The sequence below is a fragment of the Anguilla rostrata genome, chromosome 19 (assembly GCF_018555375.3).
Source record: "Anguilla rostrata isolate EN2019 chromosome 19, ASM1855537v3, whole genome shotgun sequence".
In the NCBI taxonomy this organism is placed as follows: domain Eukaryota; kingdom Metazoa; phylum Chordata; class Actinopteri; order Anguilliformes; family Anguillidae; genus Anguilla; species Anguilla rostrata.
In genome coordinates, this window is record NC_057951.1 from 4,118,981 (window position 1) to 4,131,262 (window position 12,282).

The window sequence follows — 12,282 nt, forward strand, 5'->3', positions numbered from 1 at the left end:
AGCCTGCATTCATTACATTAGCATTAGGAGCCTCTATCCAGAGCGACTCACACTTACATAGCATTACATGTATCCATTATACAGCTGATATAGAAGCAATGCAGGTTAAGTCCCTGCTCAAGGTACACAGAGGTCTTACCCGGAATCGACCGCGACCTTCGTAAGCCAGCCCTACCTGTGCTCTCCATCCTCGCTGCAGCAAATGCGAGCGTAGTCCTGCAAGGATACCGAGCGCGCCTCCCGCCCTGCGCTTCCTCGCAGCCGAGGTGCCTAAGACCACGCCTCGCACGGCGCACGAGGCTAACGGGCTCGCTAGCGTAGCGCTAACGGGCTCGCTAGCGTAGCGCTAACTGGCTTGCTAGCGGAGCGCAGAGGATTAGCCGAACGGACACAGTGCCGGCCTGCGGGCTGGTCTGGGCGCGCGACCGGGCTACAGCGTCCCGGATGCGGGGTTCACGGGAGGCTAGCTCACAGCCGCTAGGCTCTGGCGCGCCGTCGATGCGGGAGCGGGGCTGCAGGGTGTGACGGGGGTGTCCTTAATTAAACCGCCTCCGTCAGAGGCGACGGGCTCCGTGGCCTTCTGGGGAGGGGGAGGGGGGGGTTATCTAACCGAACGGCCGAAGAGAGGCTCGTAACAACGAGCAGAAACGGGGTCGTGCGCCAGTCCGCGCTCGCGGGGGACGGCGGGGCCCGATCGTTCGCACCTCGGCCGTCGCGGGCGGGGCCTCTGACCGAGCCCCCGCTCCTGCAACCCGCTTCCCGCCTGACCCCTGACCCCTGACCCCTACCCGACCTGCGAAAGTCACTCACTTCCTCCCTAATAAGCAAGCGGAAAAACAGCATCGTGCAGGCGTACGGCACTGTAGCCAACCGGGGCATCATTCAGACACAGGCAAAAGACCCCTCCCCCATGTTTGTGCAGGTGGCAGAATGGGAACCGGGGGGGTGGGGGGGGGGGTGGCATATGGTGGGCAGCCAGTACAGGAGGGTGTTATTAACGGGTCGGTGGCGCACGCTCGTCTTCTCAATGCCGGCAATTGAGCCGGAGCCGAAGCCCGGCGTGGAGACGCCTCCCCCCCCCTCGGTCCCGCCTCGGCCGCACGCTGTCGTCTCAATTAGGCGACACGTGTACCGCCGAGCGGCGGGAGAGCAGGTGGGCCCGTTGCGTGTGCGCGGCGGGGGTGTGGGGGGGGGGTCTAGTGTGTGTGCGGTCTCCCCGCTGGCCTCGCCGCGCGTGGTGGAGCCCGGCCAGCCGCCCCTGCAAAACCCCAGAGAGGGCGCACACACGCGCACCTGCCCAAGAGGTGCATGCTGGGATGTTCAAACTGAGGGGCGAACGCAGAATTTTGGGTAAGTGTGTGTTTTTATGTGTGTGTGTGTGTGTGTGTGTGTGTGTGCACGTGCATGTCTATACCAAGGTGAACGTGTAAGGACATGGGCATTCGTGTGTGTGTGTGTGTGTCTCTATGCCAAGGTGAACGTGTAAGGACATGGGCGTGTGTGTGTGCGCATGTCTGTAGCAATGCAGGTTAAGTACCTTGCTCAAGGGTACAACGCCAGTGTCCTACGCGGGAATCGAACCTGCGACCTTCAGGTGACGAGATCAGTTCCTTACCCATTACACTACACAGCTGCCTTTCGCGGTTTATGTTCTCTATGCTGTGAGTTACTCTAGAAAAGACAACCTGCTCAACGCAGCGTAAATCGTGTCCCCTGGCTACTGCTGCAGATCTGAGAGAAATGTTTTTTTTTGTTGGAATCACATTTCCCCCCCCCCCCCCGTTTCTCTCCGTTTTTAATTGGTAAGAGAAATGAGAGCGCGACCCACCGGGGGGGGGTCAGCGTGACCTTCGGAACCAAAGGGCTTCGGCCAGACTCCCTCGGAGTTCATCCTCGCCGCGCGTCTCGTTCCGCGCGCTATTCCCGCCGCCGCCGCCCCCGCCGCCGAGAACAGGCCAACCCCCGCGTGCCGCGCTTTCTGCTTCCGCCGTCTAATTGGGCGGCGGCGCACCCAAAAAAAAAAAAAAAAGAAAAGAAGAAAGAAAGAATAGAACAGAAAGCGCTGTGCAGAAGTGACGGGGCTGCGTGTGCTTGCTCGCCGCGACTCACTTTTTTTTTTTAAATCTCGCCGTGCGCTCGACGAGCGTTTGGCCGCGCCGGGGCTCCGTTGCCGTCGGCGAGTAACCCCCGGCGACCGTTCAGACAGGTGTGTGTGTGTGTGTGTGTGGACGCGCGATCCTCGTAGCGGCTGAGGTCGGACACGTCGAGTCACGCCGGCTCTTTAAAAGGAGCATCCGTGAGCGCGACGGATAACGCGCGCGTTTCAATGAGACGGGTTCTGATTCGCCCTGTTTCAGCGCTCTGACCAATCAGACGCTCCGTTACTGGCCAGGCCTGCGCAGATGGCGCACTCTGTCCCGTCTTCATGCGTTTACTGTTTGTTTCCGTGACGGCGTCCGGGTATCCTGGAGGGAAGGCAGACGGAACAGCTGACGGCTACTGGGGGGGGGGCCCGGCCAATGGGAGGCCTTCTCGTCAGCGCAAACACACACGTGCACGAGCGAGCACACATGCGTCAATGCACTCGATGATGCTCTCACGTGCTGCTGCATACACAGGCTTGCCCGTACACATGAACTCACATTCTGTGTGTACACACGCACACACACACACAGCTGGGTAGCTCAGCTGTGTCACACAGAAGGCACGGAGTTTTACCCACGCCTGACCAAAATGCCCGGCGCTGTCCGGGAGAGCAGGTGCTGAAAGCCGCCCTCAATTCAGATGAAATGGCTGGAGCTGTCCAGGGCAAGGGGGGTGCTGAAACCTCCCCTCCTGGCCCAGGCGCGAGGGGCCTGCAGGCCGACTCTAAGCTCGAGTGTGTCCCTGCCATGCAAATTAACCGCCGCTCGCTCGCTCGCCCCCCCGCTCGCCCGCCCGCCCGCCAGTGCCGTTTGCTTCAGCACCGTCAGGTGCGGCAGCCTGGACTGTATAAAAATAAATAAATAAAAATTTTTTAAAAAGGCAGTGTAGCCAAAGGTTTGAAACGAGGGACTAGCAACATTAAAAAATGTGCATTTAAAAAAAAAAGAGTAAACCTGGACTATCCAGCTGGACAAAAAAAACATGGGCAAAAAGCATGACATATCAAAAAGGCCCAAAAGAATTGGTAAAAACACAATGAACGATTCCTTATTTAACTGCGACCGCGTTACACCATCTCAAGGTTCGTATTCACGGCCAACGGAATCAGTTCAATCGAGGAAACGGAAATCGGCCCGATCGCCTGACCTTGTTGTCCGTCCAATGGCGAGGCGACTGAGGGAGGCCAATGGGAGGCCAGTGCGTCATGACCTGCCCTGAGGATGAGCAGCAGTCCTCTGCAGAGCCCCTAATGGGTGGCCAGCAGCCAGGCTCTTGACTGCCCCCCTCTGGTAGCTGGGGGGAAAACGGGCAGTCGAGGCTCCGTGCCGGGCACTTCAGGAGGGAGGGGGAAGTCGGGGCTCTCGGGCTGGAGAGGGGGACTTAACAGGACAGAAAGGGGGCCCGCCATACTGACCTGGGATCAGTTCAGCCTTTCGCCACATAACGGAGAAGGTTCGGTTTTAAACGAGGGAACCCTGACCCCCTACATCCGCACTCCGAGCCAAAGACGCAACTTTCCCGGGAGCCTGAATAAAAATCTAAAACTACAGCTGCATATTTAATTTGTTTACGCCGGAGAGGAGCAGCCCTGAGCAGCCTTGCATTCGCCAGCGGGGGGGGGGGGGATGCGTAGGAGAACGGCGGGGGAGGCCGGAGCCTCGACCCCGAACTGGGAGAGACGGCAGAGCGGTCCGATTCACTCACAATCAGTTCACGCCGACGAGGAGCTTTTTTAAAATGTATTTAGCCATTGAAATTATTGAAGGGCTACAAGGACAGCTGTAGTAAGAAATGTGAGGAAAGGGTTAAACGGATAAAGAGGGGCGGCTGCCGGCCTGCTCTCCGGCTGACAGTCCTGAGAGGGAGAAGGCAGGCCAGAGTGCAGGCAGAGAGGGGGACACTGATCTGATTACGCCGTACGGCACTGGCTCCCGCTGTCATTAGGCAACTGTGTGTGTGTGTGTGTGTGTGTGTGTGTGTGTGTGAGAGCGGAGTGAGAGCATAGAGTGTGTGCGCGTGTGTGTGTACAGCATGTATATGTGAGTGCGGTCCCATAGAGTAACTGCACAAAAGCCAAACCAGTACGCCTTTAAAGTTCTACACCCAATACCACACACTGCAACTGCCCCACCCTTCCCAATACCACACACTGCAACTGCCCCACCCTTCCCAATAGCACTGTCTGATAAGTCTAATCACTTCAGCTGGGTCTGCATCAACTCTTCCAATCCACACTACTGCAAACCAATCAATACACTGCAATATTCACTCATGACTCACTGCACTCACTAAACTTTTCCACATCGACACCGCACAAACAAACTCCCATCTCACACAGCCAAACTCCCTCATCTCTCGCTCTCACACACACACACACACGCCCAAACTCCCTCTCTCTCTCACATACACACACGCCCAAACTCCCTCTCTCTCTCACACACACACACACACACACACGCCCAAACTCCCTCTCTCTCACACACACACACGCCCAAACTCCCTCTCTCACACACACACACACACACGCCCAAACTCCCTCTCTCTCACACACACACACACACGCCCAAACTCCCTCTCTCTCACACACACACACACGCTCTCTCTCTCTCACACACACACACACACTCTCTCTCACACACACACACACGCTCTCTCTCTCACACACACACACACACACAAGCTTTCGTGGCCACTCTAAAGGACCTTAGAGCAGGCGCTTTGCGGACAGCGGAGCAAAGCAGAGATCCGTCAAGTCCCGAGAACTACTCCCTGAGCTGATTAGAGGAACATCTGCCTGCACCCGGGCAAAGCAACGGACTCACACTTCCTTTTCACATAAGAAACTCAACTGTATGTAATTTCATTTATTATCATCACCAGTCATCACCACCATCATCTATTAAAAATAAAAATAATTATATTATATAATCTTATTTTGGAGAGAGAATACTGAGGAGGAGAGGGAGTTGTTTTTCCTCACGCTGCCAGTGTCAAACAGAATGAGCTTCAGTGAGCTGACAAGAGTCACGATGTCCCCTGACACACTGCATTAAGGGAGAGAGACAAACCTCCAACTGCCACTGCCTGGACTCCTACCATCAACTAGAAGCGCACACGCACACCACCATGCACACACACACACACACACGCACACAACCTTGCACACACACGCACACAACCTTGCACACACACACACACACACACAACCATGCACACACACACGCACGCACGCACACAACCATGCACACACACATTTACATATGAACATAAAAACACATCAATGCACTTACTCATGCACAAACTTACACATACATACACACACACTCGCCATACATTAAAGCACACACAAATGCACAAAAATAGAAACACATAGAAACACATACACACACACACGCATAAATACACATACAGTACACAAAGTACACAATCGCACAGATACACATGTATCCAGATAAACCCTCAGACACACACACACACACACACACGGCACGCTCCCCTCCCTGTCAGTCACGGATAAGCCCGGCGACAGAAGCGGCGCAAACTCTCCCCCCTTGCGAGGCGCTCAGTCCTCCGCTGCTCTCCGCTGCTCTCCGCGGCTGAGCGCTGCTCGCTGAGCGGCGTGCGTAGAGCGGCCGGCCCTTACCTGGCGGCGCGCAGCCTGGCGGGTCTGCGGTTGGGGTGCGGGTCACGCGGAGCGGCGTGGGGCGGCCCTGTTCCCGCGGCGATTCGGCAGAGCGGTCGCTCGATCGCTCTCTCCCTCGCTCGCTCTCTCTCTCCCTCGCTCGCTCGCCCTGTAACGCTCTCCTACTCCCACTGGCTCTCCGCCTCCCCCTCCTCTCCCTTACACACACACTCACTCCTCCCTCTCTCTCTCCCTCCCTCCCTCCTTCTCTCTCTCTCTCTCAAGCACATGCACCCACTCGCTGTCCTCCCAGTCTCTCATCCCTCCTCTCTCCCTCCCCCTCTCTGATCTATTTTCTTCTCTCTCTCCCTCTTACACATTACACACGCTCTCATACACACATATACAAACACACACACACAGAAACACTCTGTCTCTGACTATCACACGTGCACAAACACAATAAATCACACACATCCACACACGCATGCACACACACACACACACTGTCTCTGACTATCACACATGCACAAACACAATCAATCACACACATCCACACACACACTCACACACACACACACACAGTCTCTGACTATCACACATGCACAAACAATAAATCACACACATCCACACACGCATGCACACACACACACTCTCTCACACACTCACTCTTCCCCTACGTGCTTTTGCCTCTCTTCCCTTTAAATTAATTCCTTTGCATCTTGTCTTCAGACACGTTTGTCTCTCCTCCCCTTACCGCACATCCATGGATCCAATGTGCTCCTACCACCGGACTCAGATACCTTAACGCACATCCGTGGATCCAGATGTGCTCCTTACCGCACATCCATGGATCCAGATGTGCACCTTACCGCACGTCCGGGACTCCAGATGTGCGCCTCACCTCCCCGCACGCCCGGGGATCCAGATGTGCGCCTCAGAACGTCGCGCAGGCTCGCGCTATAAACACCGCAGACATCATGTCCTCTCAACGACACACGCGGCTCATCCTCCCCCCCGGCTGTCCTCTGCACCCACTTATCAAGCGCTGCTCTTCTCCTTATGGACGTGGGGTCCCCACCAGGGATAAGGGCCCTCTGGACTTGGAGTCAAGGGCAGCTTGCTTTGACCGTTCAACCCGTATTTCCAACCGAAGCACAATGCTTCACTCTCTCTCTAATGTGCTCTCTCTCTCTCTCTCTCTCTCTCTCTCTCTCTCTCTCTCTCTGTCACATACATGCAGACACCTCATCTAAAAATAAAGCACCCCGTTTGGGCCTGTCGCGCTCATGGCTTTAACTCTCACGCCCCTAGCGGCCGCTGCAGTCGTCTCCACAGACAGACAGACAGACGGACCGCCGGGGACGTTTCCCGCGTGCGCTCACCGCTCGTCCCGGCTCGTAACCCGGACGCATCACCGCGGAGGTCCCACGCAAAAATTCGACGGTCGCGGAGGCCTGTCGAGTCAAGCGTCCTGCGAAACGGCACGAGAGCACGGGCCCGACCCGGAGTCTGGAACAGCAGGGTCACCGTGGGGGTCACCGCCCGGCCTCGATCTCTCCTGCGACTCCCTTCAGCAAGCGTTCGGCTAACAGATTCTTATCTTAAGACACACAGGTTCGTTTGTTGTCTCCCTCTCTCTCTCTCTCTCTCTCTCTCACGCACACACACACATACCGTACACCCTCCCCAAACACACACAAACAGACACACGCACACCCCATAATAACAAGAACACAAACATAAAAAACATGCGATATGTAAACCCCCCCTGTGATATTCTCCTGAAAGCGTTTAGCTGGGTGAGACGCTGTAACGGGGCGCCCGGTCGGATCAGGGCTGTTTCCACGCGCTGCCCGCGTCCCTCCCTCCCCCCCCCCCGCCCGTTTCTCAGCGGGTTCACTTGGGGTGAGCGGCCAGAGACTCGATGAATAAAGCATGACTTGCCCGCGAGGCTGCTGCGGCGACCTCAAAACTCAATAAGGCGCTTCGCGTCGCTTACGGGTCGTGATTCAGAAGAGATCTCTCACGCTCACGCTCGCTGAGGACTCTCACACTCAGCCGAGGTCATTGGGATTAGCTGCTCCTCGAGTGCAGCGCTGAGGAAGTTAGACGCAAACACCCAGGACTTAATTTGACCAGCAGTACATCAAGTCTGGGTGGGTGGAGTACTTAAAATCATGAGTGTGTGTGCGTGCATGAGAGATTGTGTCTGAGAGAGTGTGTGCGTGCATGAGAGATTGTGTCTGAGAGAGTGTGTGCGTGCATGAGAGATTGTGTCTGAGAGAGTAAGTGTGTGCGTGTGAGAGTGGGTGGGTGGGCGTGTGTGTGTGCGCGGGTGAGAGAGAAAAAGAGAGAGTGAGTGTGTGTCAGCGAGTGTCTGAGTGTCAGTGTGTACGTGCGTGTGTGTGTGTGTATGCGTGTGTATATGTGTGATTGTGCGTATGCGGGTGTGTGTGTGTGTGTGTGATGGCGTATGCGGGGTGGGTGTGTGTGTGTGTGTGTGGGTGGGGGGGGGGGGTGTGGGGGGTGGTCCCAGGGTAGACCTCTGGGGCTGTAAAGATAAAAAATATGCACAATGGAAGCAATGGGCTGCCATGGCGATGAGGAAAGCCCATTCTCTGCCTGCCTGGTACCCCAAAACCAGGAGAGACCAGCCTGGTGCTTCCTGCGGCCATTTTAATGACGCCACCCAGACGGGGACAGGACACGGTCAAAGCAGAAATGGGGAAATTGATTTTTTTAAATTAAAAAAATAAGAAGAAAAACTACTCCGCTGCTACTCATTATTTGTAACCTTTTTTTAAAGCGCAGTTTCTTTCCCCCAGATGTGGAATCGCATCCGTAGGCCCACGCTGTGACTCTGCGGTGTTTGGGGCGAGAGCAGAGACGAGCTGAAACATGCCTGCAGACAGACCCCCCCCCTCGCCCTGCTTCTTTTCGCTCCGCGCAGAAGAGAACGATCCCGCAAGGAAGTAGGCAACGACGGACCAGGTCTCAGAATTCTCCTCCGCTGCGGCGCGCCAATCAAAACACCATGGATGTGTGCGGATGTGTACGGGCTCTGGGGGAATGTGTGCGGACGCGTGTTGGGGTCCTGCCAGGCGCGCCGCTCGTGACCGGGCCCTTATCTCGCACCGGTCCTCTCGTCTGGGCGTCAGAAGAGAGCGCCAGGTGAAAAGGCCTCCTCTCCCTGGAGAGGCCGCCCGGACGGCGCCGCCTGCTTTCGTCGCGCTGTATCTGATTGGACCCGACGTCCCGACACCGGCCGAAATAACGAGCCCCGCTCCGGAGCTACCTGACGCGCGCTGGGGGGGGGACGGGGACAGGGGGGGCGTCTGGCAGAGGCGTCTAAAGCAGGAGCTCCTGAGAGAGAGACAGGCAGCCGGATTGTTCTGGAAACCTGACAGCGCTGAAGACATCCTGCTGTCCACAAGGAAACACCGCAGGCCTTGCTTTGCTTTTCTTCCCGATACATTATTAGCTCTTGACTCACTCTCCCCCGACACCCCCCCACTCCCCACTATCGCTCAAAGTGAACGCATGACTAGACGTTCCATCCTCACACATCGATTTCATTCGACAGCGCGTGCTAACTGGGTCTCGAGCACCCCAGGAGGCCGAAGTTCCCTGCTCAGGCAGGAAGTGTGGTAACAGGACAGGAAGTGATGTCATGTGACTGCACAGCGGTGATCCCAGGCTAGACAGGGCTGCCTCGTGGGCTGTGGGAACCTGACAGAGGGGCTGTGTGCTTTCCTGGGGAAAAAAAGAAACTCTTTTAATTACTGAAGATGGTTTAATTAGGCCTCTCCATTTAGGCCTCTCCCTGGAAGCTTCCGGCACCCTGGCGGAACGACTCTGCCTGCGCCCCCGACGGAAGGCTGGTTCCGGGAGCCGATTGGCCGATTCACCCCGCCCAGATGTTCCTTTCATTCTGAGCGCCGCCCCCGTCCTCTCCCTAGGCGCTGTTCCTGCGTTGCTTTCCCCTTAAACCCCCACCCCCCGCCCCGCACCTGCCGGAACCCCCTGGAACGCCAACCACTCGGTGCCCGGCAACCGGGACGAAGCCCCTCCCCCCCCCACCCCTTTTCCGGTCGTGTCACGGTGGCGGGAACGCGAAACGTCTCTCTGCCCTTCGAATTCGGATCGATCGCTTGCTCCGTGTCCTCCGTCAGCCCTTTCAACCCGAGCCCTCCAGCCCGGCATCGTCAAAATGGCCCAAATCCATTCTCATTTGCCAATGCAATGTAACACATGCTCAACGCATGTAAAATAAATCTTTTTTTATTATTATAATGCTGCATGGGGGAACATTAATTTTAAAAAAGAGCTAAAAGACTCACTACACGGGGAAAATTAATGTAAAAGGAAACTCAATAAAATTCACAGCTCTCACCACAAATGAACTTTGGTAATTATGCGACGCTTTTAAAAATCTACCGGGATACTTCAGATAAGCACCAGCCTCTGAACCAGTCCTCGGGGTACTATCTTGGACGGAAGGACTGACATCCGTGTCGAAAACCGAGAAAGTAAATAAGTCGTTAAAAAAAAAAAAAAGTAAGCGTCTCTGCCACGCTACGCCTCTCCTTAATTACCTGTCGCTCCTCAGCGGTTAGCGCTAATTAGCAGATTCCTTTAGCATCGCGCTAGCGCGCCGCCGCTGGGTTCGGAGCGCCGCGACGCACGTCCCGGGGGGAAACGGGGATGGAGGAGGAGGGGGGGCAGATTCGTGTTTGTCAGGGAAGGAAAAAAAAAAGTCCCCCCCCCCCCCCCCCCCCGAAATTCGACGGCAAACTAATTACCCGCTCCGGTGGTCAAGTAGTCCAAAGGTGCGCGCTTGTGTCTCGGGTGACTCTGCCGGGTTTTGGGGGCTGGGCTCTCAGTTTGACGGCCAACTTTGACGAAGGAGGACTCTTAACCCTTCGCCTGACGGGAACGGAGTGTAGCACAGCGGGGTAAGGAACTGGGCTTGTAACCGAAAGGTCGCAGGTTCGATTCCCGGGTAAGGACACTGCCGTTGTGCCCTTGAGCAAGGTACTTAGCCAAAATTGCTTCAGTATATATCCAGCTGTATAAATGGATACGATGTAAAAACAAACGCTATGTAAAAAGTTGTGTAAGTCGCTCTGGATAAGAGCGTCTGCTAAATGCCTGTAATGTAATAATGACAAACGGCTCTTATGGGGACCGCCGTGGAATTCAAAATAACAACATGTGTGTGTGGTTCCTGAGAACCTGGCTGAAGAGCGGTGGTGCGCTCTGGTACGGACGGGCAGGGAGTGTGAGTACTTACTCTGTGTGAGTGAGCATGTGAGCAGGTGACAGAGTGGGAGTTAAAGTAGGTGTGTGTGTGTGTGTGTGTGTGTGTGTGTGTGAGTGAGTGTGACTTTGACTTTGTGAGTGACTGGTTGATTCAGTCGATGTGTGTGTGTGCATGAGAGAGAGAAAGAGAAAAGATAGAGAAAGAGACAGGAAAGGGGGAGGGGGAGAGAGAGAGACAGATAGAGACACAGAGAGACAGAGAGAGAGGTTGAGGGAAACCTCCGTTTCTTTGCCGGTTCTCCAGCAGTCCCCTCGCTAAACTAAGGTGAGAGTAGCGCGCTTAATTGCCAGGCCCGTCAATAGCCGGCCAATGAGCCGACAGAAATGCCAAGCTTGTGTTGCCGTGGCAGCAAAAGCATCTGAGGATAAACGCTGCCCCCTTGCTGAAATTAACTATATCATAAACTTCTGGGGGAAAAAAAGACATATTTCCCAGCGCTACATTTTAAAAAAAGACATGCACTGTAATATCTGGAAGCAGAAAAATTTTGTACAATCAGGTGCTGCAATATTTTGATGATGTGTTTCCAATACATCAGGAAATTCCTCTTCTGAAAGGGTCGTACTACCTTTAATGCCATGAGATGCTGAGAGCTGAATTCCAGTATAATCTCTCTCTCTTTCTTTGTGTCTCTCTCTCTCTATCCCTCTCTCTCTTTCTCTCAGTGTCTCTCTCTCTCTCTGTCCCTCTCTCCCTTTCTCTCAGTGTCTCTCTCTCTCTATCCCTCTCTCTCTTTCTCTCAGTGTGTCTCTCTGTCTCTATCCCTCTCTCCCTTTCTCTCAGTGTCTCTCTCTCTCTCTGTCCCTCTCTCCCTTTCTCTCAGTGTCTCTCTCTCTCTCTATCCCTCTCTCTCTTTCTCTCAGTGTGTCTCTCTGTCTCTATCCCTCTCTCCCTTTCTCTCAGTGTCTCTCTCTCTCTATCCCTCTCTCTCTCTGTGTCTCTCTCTCTCTATCCCTCTCTCTCTTTCTCTCAGTGTCTCTCTCTCTATCCCTCTCTCTCCCTCTCTCTGTGTCTCTCTCTCTCTATCCCTCTCTCTCTTTCCCTCTCTCTCCCTCTCTGTGTCTTTCTCTCTCTATCCCTCTCTCTCTTTCTCTCAGTGTCTCTCCCTCTCTCTCCCTCCCTCTCTCTCTCTCTCTCTCTCTCTCCCTCCCTCTCACGTACAGCAGTTAAACGATCTGAATGATCCTAA

At 55.0% G+C, this 12,282-nt stretch overlaps 1 protein-coding gene across 1 annotated transcript in view; it reads right to left on the reverse strand.

Annotated features, from left to right (window-relative positions):
• LOC135245536 (synaptotagmin-1-like) overlaps positions 1 to 12,282 on the reverse strand; it is a 110,326-nt gene that overhangs the window by 52,941 nt on the left and 45,103 nt on the right. The gene's annotated exons all lie outside the window — the stretch shown is intronic.